This window comes from Homalodisca vitripennis, chromosome 7, assembly GCF_021130785.1.
Source record: "Homalodisca vitripennis isolate AUS2020 chromosome 7, UT_GWSS_2.1, whole genome shotgun sequence".
NCBI classification, from domain to species: Eukaryota; Metazoa; Arthropoda; class Insecta; order Hemiptera; family Cicadellidae; genus Homalodisca; species Homalodisca vitripennis.
This window is the reverse complement of record NC_060213.1, coordinates 54,841,121-54,856,208: the sequence shown is the minus strand read 5'-3', so window position 1 is coordinate 54,856,208 and position 15,088 is coordinate 54,841,121. Positions and strand designations below refer to the sequence as shown.

Below are 15,088 nucleotides of genomic sequence, written 5' to 3'. Positions count from 1 at the left end.
GAAAATATTACAAGTACAAAGTTATCTTTCTAATTCAATTCAATAAAAAAGAAATGGAAGATGAAATAACAATTATAAAATTATCAAATATGCATAGAGGTGTTTCATAGTATGGCCTTTTCTAAAACGGAGAAGATACGATCCAAATAATTACAAGAAATCAAACAACGAATAGAAAGCAAATTTAAATTAGCCTTTCCTACAAAATCCTATTCTTTAATCTTTCGTTACACATTTGATGTTTTAGGACTTGCGACAATAACCTACGCCCTTAAAACACTTCATAATGTGCGTGTGTTTGTGCGCGCGCGTTTATTGCGTGTGTGAGTTTGTGTAGGAGTAACAGTTTTTTTAATTCTTACTTCTACTCTTATATATATTTATTTATATACATACTAATATGATATTTATAAAAACTACATATTTATTTACCATGTATTATTAAAGAAGTTATTATGAACTTATATTAAATCTAAATGGCTCATCCTAATTATTATTATAAACTATATCGTGAACAATGATAATAATCCTAGAAGTGGGTGACGCAGATTTTAACAGGGTAATTCACTTACACTAACAAGGTTTGTTCCTTAAAGTTTCCAATTGTCAAAGTTCAGCTGTTAATTCCTCGAGAAAGACTACTTTACTTATCGAATTCCATACTTTCCCTATTAAACTTTCTAGTTCCATATTTTCATAGAGATGAAATATACCAGTTGAGGATTCGTGGAAGTGCTATGTAATACGAAATTCCATACTTTCCCTATTAAACTTTCTAGTTCAATATTTTCATAAAGATGAAATATAAGCAGAGGATTCGTGGAAGTGCCATGTAATATGAAAGCATATTTGTAACAAAGTCCAAGATACCAGATTCAACCAAGAGAGATTTAAAAATATTAAAAATATTTCATATTGTTAGGGCATTTGAAACATTTACCAATATCTAGTCGCAGGTAAGTTATGTATTGAGCAAATTAAAATTCGTGTCCTCCTCCGTAAACTAATGGATATAGTCTCCGTTCTCTAACACAGATATAACGAACTCAGATCCCAGAGAGCTCCAGTCTTGTATAGACAAGATGCAGTGTACGTTGAGCTGAACAAAGAGGCTTAAAAGAAATAAATCTTCATCTGTAAATATATTTATATCTGCATAAGGATAAAAATTAACTCGTGGTGCTCAGTAAATTATTCGGATTTAGGTATTCGAATCTCAAAACTCAATTTGAAACTGTAAGTAGGAATTTATTTTAATGGTTTTTAATGAGATTCAAATGCAAGGTAGTTACATTAATATTCTGTGAAAAAATATAAATAAATATAGACGTTACGAAAGAATAAATAGTACTTAGGTGAAGAGATTTTGAAGTAAATATAAAAGTGGAAAAATTATTTTTTAATCCGTATCTTTAAAAAAACTGTATATAGCGAATTCAGGTATGTAAAATTGATGCATAAAAATGCTATGAACTAAAAGCTTTTACAATTTATTTATATAAGCGTTTGTGTATGTAAAATAATTCGGGCATAGATTAACAATTTAAATCTCTCTGGAGTGGATATTCCTTGTCAATGTACATTTTATAAAGACATTTGACTGTCAACAATTTCACGGAAGACTAAGACATAAATCGTTAAAAAATAAAGATAAATATAAAAATAAAAACTTTATGATCTTGTACGATATACAGAAACCAATAACAAGTATAAAGATTAGATTTATGGGTATTGGTATTTCTTTATAGATTTTTTGTTTTAATACCTTTCTTTCAGAAATATATATATATTTTTTAGCCTCAAATAATTAACTTTGAAAACACAATTGATTTTTCCCCAACTTAAAAAGACTTTTTATTAGGTCTCTTACATAATCGTATCTGGTAGAATATGGCAGTTCACCTGTAATAATTTAAATGTTACTGTCTCTAATTCGTAGAATTTAATTGGTATCATGTACGTGAAAGAAATTAACATTTAACTATTGTGTATTGTTGCTTTTATTGCATACTAAATTTTTCCCCAGATTATATAGATAATGTATTTGTAAGTGGCCACACCATATGTCGTGTACCAGGCTTCAATAAAAGTGCAAGCAACATTCAAGTCTACAACTCAGTTCATTCTTGAGATGTCCTGGGGATACAAAGACATATTACAGAAAGGAAATATTTACATTTCCCGACATACATTATAGAAATTATGTAAGTATACAGGGTGATAGGTTTCAGTAACGTTCAATCAAAATCCATTGCTAGACAAACGTCATCAAATAAGTCATTAATCTTTTTCTATTTAGAATTTAAGGTCTATGCCAAATTTCAAGTCTAGAGATTAAATCTTTTTAAAGACATCTTGCACATCATACATTAACATTTTTCATTGTCAAACGTGTTCTGCTACATGTGTTAATATGTCACATGTGTGAATGTCTTATTGTACTGATTTTGTTCGAACGTGAATTTATTCTGCTGTTCTCAATACCCTCAAGGTTAAACATATGACCAATGTAAAATATTCACTAACGCTCAGCCAAATCCATAGAATGATATGTACTATCATTGAACTCCTGTTCCTCATGTAGAAATTAAGCCTTACACAACAAGTCTGTAGTTTAGTTCGTTTTCGTAAAATCGTCGTTACAGACAGGCGGCTAGACAGACAGACAGGCTGAAATAAAATTTTCCAGCCCATAGAATTATAAACTTTACTAACGCTCAGCCAATAATTTTGAAGCTAATGGCTTAGCAAAGAGTAATCCTTGTCGTGAAACAAGCAATGATATATCAACTATAATTGCTACTTAAGGCATTTCATATTTTGTGTCCTTAGTCGGTGTTTTAACACACTTCAACTCAATTAATAAATATCTATAGATTCAAGCCAAGTTCTAACTAAAGTTTCAATTTATTTAATTATTTAGTTATTAAATTAGTACTATTGAATTTAGCTCCATTACACCTTCAACTTAGTGATTCGATTGAAATCTAAAGCTGTCCTGAATCTGTCATAATCGTCTGAAGAAATAAAAATATGACAACACTAAATTGTTTCGACACCCAGATTATATAATATAGTGAATATAGATAAACAGGTATTCTCATTGTCTCATCAGATGCACAATCCATTATTACAGAAAGAGTTAATTCTGAGAGCCTCTTCGTCGCCGACTTTGTTTTGATCTGTCCAGATCCCAGGGGTCAAATTAGTAGCAGCATCAGATTTCAGACAACGCAATTAGGGGAAGGTAACTCAACATCCACATTGATTCAACCCTTCCTACTATAGCTAACGTATGTGTAGAAAATTGTTCAGTTAATTATAAATTAAATGATTGACATTATTTAAAGAAGTAACATTTTAATTAATACTATTCACTATCTATTTTTTATTGTTGAACTATTTTAAAGTAAGTTTCTTGTATGATCCTTATAGTTTCAAGAAGAAGATATCATCGATAAATACTTTCTATTTTAGTAAAAAAATACTAAAATTAATTTAAAAGTCATACTAGCTTCATTGTAAAATAAATAAGGTTATACTTTATCATATCAAATTACTTAGCGGAAGTAAAGTAAATTTTTTTACTCCGATTCCATTATGAACCTGAATAAAATAATATATATTACAAATAATTCTAAGACATTTGAAATTTAATATACTCTACAATTAAGTACGATACAAAGTAGTGTTATTTGTATAGCTAGTGAAAGTAAATATTTTACGGATTGCATCGTGCTTGTGGGATTCAATATAAACTCTCTCTTGATATCTACTATTAAATGTACCCGGTTTCAACGAAACAGAAAGCTGTTATTGAAAATAATTATTTAAAAAATGCCAAAAGTTTTCAGTCTTACACTAAAATTTACTTTTATAACCAAACAAGGATTTCATTTATTTAAAGATTTTCCAATGAACACTTGTGTGTGACATTTACAGTTGTGTTATCAAGGAAGATGTTATTTCTTGTTGATTTTATGAATAAGACGTATAACTGATTTACACGTAAGTATGAGGTACATAAATTCCTAAGATTATATTCTATCTGTATACTAGTAAAATTATTCGGAGGTTCATATGCGCTAGTAATAATAAAACTAGAAATAACTGTCAGCAAAATTAGTCATTAAGTATTTTATTTTAAGTTTGATACGAATTTTCTATTTCCTACTTAAACCATAATACACATTACCATTTTATACTTCCTAAATCTGGTTTAGGGCTTTTACGCAAAATCAATTTTTAAGTAGGCATTTTTTCTATATTAAATTATTCTTCGCTCGCATTTATTATCATTAGGCTATTTCTGAAAAGCACAATATACATAGTTGTAACATAATATGTAAATATTTGTATATAATATTGTACTAATACCTTACAGAGTTTAATATTAAATTATATTTTACGAATCAGTAGTTATTACGTAATATTAATAACACTTTATAAACCTCTTATAACCCATACAATGTTATGTTTTGACCTACAAGTAAAACAAACTCACCAACAAAACTTCTTTTGGAGATTGTGCACAATGCCCCGAATGACGAATGTTCCGGAAATGTCAACACAATGTCAAAGAGGAAACGGACACAACGTGATCCACAAGAGCGCACAATAGAGTGAATAGAAATCTTGGTCGAGGGCGCTCGTGTGTTTCCGTGAACACTCGGAGACGATCGGCCGCCTGCGCACGCGGTGTCAATAAAGGTATGAGTAATTACCCATTAAACGGTGCTATTAATTCTTCCCCACTGGGTAATATTTTCAAATAATTATGATTAGATTAACGTCCAATCCCTTAAGTGGTAATGGGTTGACAAACGACTCCGCACTTTCCCTCGCGGATAATGACCCTTTCACACTTAGCGACTCTCAGGGTGGGTCGGAGTTAATTCAAAAGTTCCAAGCCATATATTCAAGGTATGCCGGAGCTGGATACGCTTCGTTCGTCGGCAATTTTCCTCGGTTTAACTCAGCATTAACTTCATCCCAAACCCCGAATTACCAAAGCCCTTTTGTTTTCGCCCTTTTATTCCCTTCGGTAAGTATTCAAGGGTTGATTAATTAGCCATTGTTCATTTTATCGCCTGTCAGCGTTCAAGAAGTGTTAGTGTAAAGGCAGTTTTAATTTAAAAATAAGTAGATTTATTTTGAACTGTGCGAATTAATTATATTTTCATACCACATTTAGTCACTGATTTATTGTAGATTTTACAATTTTTAATACCAAATTGAAGCAATTTAAGAAAAATATATCTAATTATTTTTTTTAGATAAGGTAGGATATAAAGTGTTACGTGACATATTCTTGCTTTAAATATAAAATACAGTATATATCGTACACTGCCCTTACTTCCTCCCCTTACTTTGAACCACGTACTCACGGAACTGATTGCTGTTTAATTTAGATCCCAAAAAATACTAAACCTCCACTACTCTATGAGTTATTAAGTAAGAATGTATACACCATTTGTTTATAAGTCTTTTCTTTAAGAACATTGTGTAAATAAGACTCAGCCTATTAATAATTTCAATACATCGTGAAATCAATCCTACTTTAAAATATTATCAATTATGTAATATTAAATACGGTTTCCAATAACCGTTCATACAGTTTATTGGGATAGGAATAATATATTTAAGAAAACTACAACTTAATATTTTCAAAGATAATAACCAGGAAATTATATCCATATTATATATCAGGGCACAAACAAACAGCTACTAACACATAATAAATTTTACTAAGGTTACCATCGAAGAATTATTATATAATTGACTGTGACTTTTATTACAAATAAATATAACATATCATCACGTTTTCATTTATAATTTATAAATTACGTTTTTGTTATATTCCATGATAGTAATAAAATACAAACTGCAATTCACTATTTTTTATATTATAAATATAATTTGTTTTAAACTAAATTTTAGCCCCGGGACATTTTAGTTTCTTAATTTTTAATTTTTTATTGTGTGATTTATTTACATTATATTATTTGTCATGGTATAATTTACCTATATGGAGAGTTTTTTTTAAAGGAAAATAACGCAATATCATTTGTATTACTTTTTCGTCAAGAAATAAAATATTAAATTAAGTTCAAGCATCAGAAAGTTATATTACTTAGAAGAATAAAGGTAAACAATATATTGTGATAAGATTAACCCGAATTTCACCCCGTGCAGTTGGTGTAACTGATTGTCACGATATTTAAAAACAAGATCAATGCTACCTACGTTCAGGAATGAAATATTTCTAGGAATTACGGATGCTTACAACATTGAGCTACAATTTTACAAACCAAAATATGGTAGCAGACAGCCGGGTTTATATATCGGATTTATATCTGAGTTAGAGTTGGCCATAGCACTTCTTTATTAGTAACACAACCTGATCATTACGGACTGTCCTTATTCATTCATACCAACATACCCGCACAGAATAGTCAATTTGAATGGACGAAACAGATTAATACATACCCCCTGTTATTAAATGAATGTTCAGTTTCGTGATAATGGATACACTTAATAGAAGCCTTTCCATAAGAACGAAGCTATTTACAAATATGTATATATTTCTGACAATACACTTTGCCGTGAATATAATATAACATTTTGGCCGTTATAGCTACAATAAAGATTGATCAATCTGTATTCAATTGATCTACTTATTCTAACTTATCAATGAATCAAGGCATAATTATGCTATAAGTGCACAAACAAGTTTAAGAAAGGTTCATTGGTTTTACAATAATTAAAATCCAAACCGAATATAAATTTGAAGTATGACTTCATATTAGCAAATGGCAAAAATACAGCATTGCATTATAAAGAATGAACTTATCTTAGCTATATCACTAGAAAATTCTATAAAAGGGTATGTACTGTCGAGTATAGACTATTAAATATTCATAGACATTATAAAATTACAGTTCCTAGCCAAATTATTAAAGTGAAAACTGCTACACATTAAAACAATTTTAAAATACTGGAAATTCATAAAGACGTCTTGTGCAGAAATGTAACCATACCTGCAAGTTTCGCAATATTGCAGAATTCCTCATATTAAGGAAAATGCTATTATGGGATAGTAAAGTTTGTGGTCAAAGAATTTACTTACACGGATGTCTCCTTGTCGAGATGGCAGGTACGGTTTGACGTTATTTCCATGTATGTTCTTGTCACTTTGATTTAAATTCATATATCAATATTAGAATTAGTTAAGTTAAGAGAGAACTCTATTATATTTCATGAATTTATCACAGATTTTATTATATTTATATGATTAGTGAGACGTTTACTTAAATTTTTTTATTAGTTTTACTGTTAAAGGTAGGAGGAAAACTTGTTTGAATAGATTTCATATCACTTTACTCCTACAATAATTAATATTATTATTATGTTCTTGAATAATTAACATTGTGCTCAACCAAATATACTAGGTTTTTTTAAAGTCTATTCTTTTGAAAGTAGAAACCTAAATACAATGTCTGACTATCTTGTAATAAAACACAACTAAGAATTACAAAAAAAGTATTTACTAATCTTTTTAAAAATTTTAATAAAAAACTAAAAAAGTGATAATATTAAAATAAATTTTATTTGAGGATTTGACAAATAACAAAAATTACAAAAAAGACCATAAAATCTACATAAGATGAACATTTCAAAATATTGAACGTGTGACAGACCTAAAAGTTCAAAGTTGCAAAGATGTAAAAAGTCCGAAAGGTTGTAAGATGTAAATTACTCAGAATGTCTCTTGAAACCAAATAGTTATGCTACACATTGACTAAAGTTAAGCTGTAAACTTCTTTCTTTTATATTAGAATTTTCCTAAACCTCTAATTACTAGACAAATTTGTTTCTAATACAATGAAAATATTAAAATAAAATTATTTAATGGAATTACATTGTCACTTAGAATGTATAAATAATTAAGAATCAGCCCAAACGATTTCCGCAATTTTTACTAGATATCCGGATGCTTTACTTGTCTATCGTACCCTGAGCCAGTTCATCACCTTGAGCTAAGAGCGAGTAATTATTAGGCCCTATTGACAAACATGACACAAAGAAACGAGTAGGTCCGTCCACCAAGATTAGCGGCTTTGACCCAAACAACGGCCTGCTGACAAACAGGTATTACGAGACACAAATCCCTGCCTCACTGTAACAAAAGGGCTAATTTTTGCCAAAACTTGCATACTATGACTCACATTTTCTGTTCTAAGTATATTTCTCAATCTAGTTTTTGTTTTTCCCTGAAAAACTTTTTCCTGGCTTTTCATATTTGGCTGTGAGCTGTTTTCTTCTCCATCAAGGCGTGTATTACATTTTTAATCCCATCGAGTTAGAGCGTAGTTTATACATTACAACTGTTTCTTATATTACATCCATTACATTGTAAACCGATGTGAATTACATCTACTCTAAATTATTCAAATGGTTTTTTTAAATAATGATAGCCGTTATATTACTGGTGTAATACTTACTGCTATACGAAGTTACATTTATGGCATTCTGAACAGTAGATACTGTTGTATAAAAGGTATTGTCGTGCTGGAGCAATGCAGTTTGTTTTGAAATATTCCCGCCTGTTTAACCACATAAATAGTTTTTGAAAATTTTACAACAAATGAAAATGAGAATAAATTAATTAAAAAGTACATTTTAAGAATGTAATTGTGTCTGCATTTAATATTTCTACTCAAGCCCTAAAACAATTCATGTTTTTAGAATTATTTAAAAACAATAAATTAATAGTAATAGGTGTTTTAAAAAAATCACACGTTCACAACTACTAGTTCTATTGTTGTCAATATAAAAAAAAACATAAAATATTTACTTACCGTTTCAATAATATGATATAGATATACGATTGCAGTAGATTCATTTGAAAATGTAAATTTGATTTGTCTGCCACTCAACAAATCCTATTGTCTAGAAGAGAAATCCTCAGGGCAAACACATGCTGAGCTGAGTGGAGTGGTTTCGAAATCGGCTGCACTCTCGAATTCAAAGAATTTGTTTTGTTAACAATATCTAAGTTGCTTTACATTTGAAACAAACTCACTTACTATATTGCGGTGGAGTGATGCAATTATATTTATATATAATTAGTAAATTATAATTGGTTTAAATGGGATTTTTAGGATCAAGAGTTCCAAATCATATTATAATGGTTTGCTAAGTTCTAGTAATAGGACCCAATTAAATGACGTAATATGAGTAAAGTGCATTTTAATATGACTCAAATCACATGGATTCTTTGAAATTTAGTTATATGGAAATATAACGTTATACATAACATTAAGAAACCCTTCTGCAGCATACGCCTTAATGCGGTTGTGCATAATAAAAGTACTCGGTCTTTGTGTGCACTAGCAGTGAATGAAGGTGTTAAAGCGCACTAATAAAAGTGTATACTTTTAGTAGATTTTAGATAAAATATGTGTTTTTCTTAACTTAGTGGTATTTTATCATCTGTAGAAGGGTGATTGGGGAAGGTAGAAGGGAAAAAGACGCAATAAACAACCGAAAAACGATTGGATGTAAATAAAAAAACATTAAACCCACTCACACATATACATACACCTTTTAAAGTTGTTACTTTAGATGAAATTCACAGAGTGAGCCTAATGTAGAAGTCCTCACTTCGAACCTCATAATTTCAAAATGCAAACCTGTGATACATAGTTTAAAAATTTAACTTAAAGGAATTTTAAGATATTTCGCAAAACTTTTTAACCATTAAAATAAGGCAGCAAAAAACTACTAAGAAAAATTTGAAATAAAATAATCCAACGAACTTCTTGGAATTGAAAATAGTCTCCAGTAATGCTTCTTGCTATGTTTTCATTTTAGATAGCAGAAATGGAAGTTATTTCGGATGTGGTTTGAAATGTAAGTTTAAGCCATGTATCCTTTATTAAATAGTAAAATTAATGATACCCTGTATACATTACTTGTAACAGGAACCTACAAGATTGTTGTTTAAAATTATTTTAACGTAACATCAACCCGTTAATTAAGCATTGTTTTAAATTTTTGGTCCATCAAAAATTTAAAACGTTAATACGTTAAAGTTTAAAACAAACATTAACCACATTCATTTGAGGATCAGAATTTATACATCCATGAGACACATTTGATCATCATAATTCTCATTGTTTTGAAATTATACATATTGTTCCTAGAAATGACATATTCTACATAATTTTCAAAGGTTATATATGCGGGAAAATTGAACTTTAAACAAAATCTTATATTACTTAAACCTTAAGAAGAGCCTAATTATTTAATACAAGCTCAATTAAATTATCATCATTACTTCTGAATAAAAACTTGAGCAATTGATTAAAGGTTACAGTTCGAGATACATTTACGATATATTAAGATATACTTAGAGGTTTGTATAAGAAATGATTGAGTACATTATGAGTGGAAATGTTGTTGTGAATATTTTTTGTTTTTTCTAAATATAATACATTCTCTATGATAAAAAAACTTATGAACCTGAAGTGCCCAGCAGTTCAGTTGAACAGAGCTTCCACATTTATAACGGTTATAAACGCTTAGAATTAACCTAAGACAATAACCTTTAAACGTTAAGGAGTTAACATTTCGTTGTATGTTAGTATAGAATTTATATAGGATATTTGTAACATTCAAACAATATATTACATAACTATTACATTTTAGCAAAATATAAACTACAGCATATCTAATTAGGTATTATTGGTGTATTTATACTACGGGAAATTTAAGTAACATATTTATACGTATTGTTACAATTCCTTTAAAAAGTAAGTTACAAACCGCTTCGCATAAAACTTTAACTGTAAAGAAAACACGTTTAAACTTTATACCTTCATAAGGTACAACATAACCTCAAAAGATACCTGTCCGTTGATACAAAGCATAAGTTATTATGTGAGATATAATGTAAATTTGAAAACACTATACAAGAGAACTTAAATTATCTCATTAGATGCAAAACGTATTAAAATTTTACGTATTGAATTAAATATTCATTAAAGTGTAAATTTAAAACTTTCATGTATATGTTTTTATGTATATACTGGTATTTTTAAAAGTCATTAGGCACAGCATGAAAATTGCGTAACGCAGACACACGTGTTGTATTTAAATAAAAATGTAATACCTAGGGTTTAGTTAACTTTTAATACTTTTAATAAGTATATGGATAAGCATAAATTATGGAAGTAATATATCATTATAGATTACAATTCTAAATAGTTTCTTTAAAATAGTTGTGTATCTAACATTAAAATACATTTCATTAAATTTAAGGCAAAAGTTACAAATGTTCTTATATATAATATAACCTATTTTATTATAATTTACGATAATATAAATTTGATTAACGGTAACTACAAAACATATTATTACCGCCCACTCCCAAGGTTAAACTAGTTTTTCTTATACTTCATGGACTTATAAAATCCTTTAAAGAAATTAGGAAGTTTAATAGAAATATGTATTGTTATAGAGTGTAAGCCTACGTACGACCCAACTCAAGTAAAAGGTTCACGTAAATGTTCGCTTTATCATGTGGTCTTTCCTGCAACACTTGTTCCACGTAGATGTGTAATAGCCTGAGTGTTGCAACATTTCTATAAAATGGCATTTTATCTTTTTTTTTACTTCGTATCAATTTAATAACAATATAATAATTAAAGCCTTCACCATTAATATTAAAATAGCACTGCAAATCATCTAATAAATTCAAATAATCATTTTATTTAGTTCAGTAATAGAATTGTGTTTAATTTTAATACAAATTGTATTAAAAAAAATTGCTGATTATTGAAATGAAAAAAAGGCTATTGCCACCTATGGAAATTGAATAAATTAAAAGAGTAGTTTGTCAGGTCTTTGGACTTCCGTTATGTTAGTTTAGTTATTTGAACACATATTAAGTGCCAGAAATGGCCAGTTACAACATAATTTAATTGTAAAAGGTAAGGGCCAATGGCGTATTGGGAGCATACTCGCCCGGCAAGTGAGAGACCTGGGTTCAAATATCGGCAGAATAAATAATTTTTGTGATTCAGTATTTATTGAAACCAGGCTATTGACGCTTATAAAAATTTATTACATATATAACATATCTATTTGTAGATATTTGCCTTCTTAACATATTCTTATTTTGGTTATTTAAGCAGGTATGTGACAATAAAAACCATATACAAAATAATTGATCTTAAAAAGAAAGAGCTCTCTTACTTGCCCAGCAGGTGAGAGATCTGTTTAAGTCCTGAAATATCAAGACCTTTTTCTGATTAAATGTTATAAACATTATATCAGTTTATTGCCGTTTATTCAAATTGAAGGTATTGATATTTTTCCTAATTAATATAGTCTAATTTGAACACATGGGTAAGTATCAAAAGAAAGTGGAATACTACTTGAATGCATTGCCAAAATCGTAATTTAATCTCTACTAGTAAATCATAAAATCTATTTGTATACAGATATGTTCTAACATATGAGTATATTCTGAAATATCATAAATACTCCCTTATTCATTTTATTTCCATGCGAACCTTTTGCAAATTCTCACTTATTAACAGAATGTATGACTACAAATAATTGTAAATATTTGATTAGTTACTTTTAAACTAAATTAAAGGAAACTTACTTTCACGTTCAGTAACATAAATTTGTTGTGCACTACACTCGCTGATGCCACAATATATTGACATGAGAAATATCTTGAATATACTTAAATGCTTAAGCATAGGATATTATTTCTAAAAAACTTTCAGAAGTCCGTGTTCTATGTTTATGACACAATGTTGTACGATAAAACATGAGATCATTACACTCTGTAAAACGTTATGGAAACTATGTTTTCATAATTTTATCTATGTATTTGAATAAACGATAAATACCTTTTTAGAACAGCCTAATTCATTAGACTGCAAATCTAATTTATAGTGATAGTGCTTATATTGTGTTTATGACCGTACTTCTAACAATATGCTCACAAAGAAAATCCCCCACCTAAAAAGGCAATAAAGAAAAAAAGAAATATACAGAACATTAATTTTTTTTGTTTAAATGTTTAGCAGATAAATTGTGTTTTATAAACAAGGAAATCACCCCAAATATTTTACGTATACAATTAACTACAATTTTAATGTAAATGTTATATAAATTGCATACTTTTAAGCAAAAAACACAAGTTAATGAAGGTAAATACTTACATAAAGCATCCAGTATGATTAACTTTCAAACTTGTTTCATCTGTTATGACAAGAAACACAATATTTACTATTACAAGAAAGGTAAGTAATTAAGTAAAGATTAAACTAATTAGTCTTGTTAGTAACTAGTTAGAAACTTAATAGACTCGTTGCCTATCGGGTTTCTTATTCATTAGTTGTGTAATAAAATAATAGTAATAAAACACATTACTTAGATCCAACTAGAGAGACTTGTACAACTAATTTATGTATGATTAGGAATATGATACAGAAAGAATGTCAGTTATTAATTTATTAATTTTAGTTAAAGATCCTTAGGACTCTAAAATGACATAAATAGTACAATTATTCATTCCTCATGTCATAAAACCATTGAATGATTGATTTTATAAAGCACTTTAATAAGACTCAACAAATATATAAAGTATATGTTTAGTAGCTTAAAAGGTTTAGCGTTAAGTGAAATGTACTTAAGTGAAATCTAACTACGTTAGTAAATGTACAAAGATATATTAACAAAAGGTGACCATGAGCAGAGTATTTTTAACTAAATCAGACTTATAGTTGGTTAAAATATATCTCAGATGTCCTGGTTGACGGAGTTTCTTGGCAGAGTCGGTAAAGCCAATTATTCGGTGAATAGAACGTATTTGCTCTTTCCAAACACTTTACCGTGGCTGAACTGTTTGGATAGAAGCAGGCTTGTTTGAACCTGCCATTTCTATTGTAAATGACGACAGGAAAGAAGATCCGTTATCATGGATTGTCGTGGCCGAACGTTGGTAATCTCGAATGACAGAAAACATTTAAATACGCATGATATCTCGGAAAAAAATTAGGTTGTAATTATTTTGTGTGCAATACAAGCAATGCCTGGTACGTAGTGTTGTATACTTATACCTTCATTTAAACAACGTGTTAATCAATATTCTGTAAAAATTATTAACCAATGATTAACGTATATACTCAAAGAATTGTGTGTTTAACAGTAAAAAATATAAAAAGAACCATGCAAATTTGATAGGAAGTTCGTTTTTCATTATATAAGAATTCGTATTAACATACTTTTTATTACATTTAGTTGAATTAATAATGTAGAATATTTAAAATAATTTAGGTTACGCTGTAGTATATAGTTAAATAGTGTGGCTTAATTTTATTACCTAAATATAAAAAAATAATATTTATATACTAGTATGTATTGACGATAGAGAAGATTTTATGTTTAATCGTGCATTTACAGATCGATTAGATTTAAATTATTTCAAGCTTTCGGTTCGTTACCGTCACGCCCGTTTTCTCACTTTTGGATACTCAAATGTTACATTAAGTTAACTCTTTAAAATACTATATTAGAGTAAATGTTTGTTGTAGTATCGATTCTATTGGTAAACTGCACGTTTTTAATAATAAGACATTTAACAATAACTATGTCAGGAATGGTAAAACTTGCAGTAAATGGTATTACAGTAGTTCCATTTTTTATAATTATTCGCCCATCCAGATTAAACATTTAGGTAGTGGATGTTATACCTCATAGACGCCATCAACAGAAAATATGCAAAATTAACTTAAAAACGGAGACAATTCAGATTTAAAAACCTCTGGGTTTATATATTATTGTACGCTTGCGGTTTTCAAAATAAACCTTACAGAAAATGCGAATTGTACTTTATTAACCTTAAGAACAAGTACTTAAAATGTTTACGTACCACAAAATGAAAATGGATTCTGAATTGTTTATATTTATTAAGATTAAAATTGTATAGTAAATGAGACATATTAAATATTTATTTTAAAACTATGAAACGTATGTGTAAATGTTAAGTAGAGCTTCAGTTCAC

At 28.8% G+C, this 15,088-nt stretch overlaps 1 protein-coding gene across 1 annotated transcript in view; it reads right to left on the bottom strand.

Moving 5' to 3' along the window:
- LOC124366529 (zwei Ig domain protein zig-8-like) overlaps positions 1-4,614 on the bottom strand; it is a 42,707-nt gene extending 38,093 nt beyond the window's left edge. Inside the window, exon 1 of the mRNA XM_046823120.1 lies at positions 4,505-4,614. The gene's annotated coding sequence lies outside the window, so the exon portion shown is untranslated. The remainder of the gene's footprint in view (positions 1-4,504) is intronic.
- Between the last annotated feature and the right edge of the window lie 10,474 nt (positions 4,615-15,088).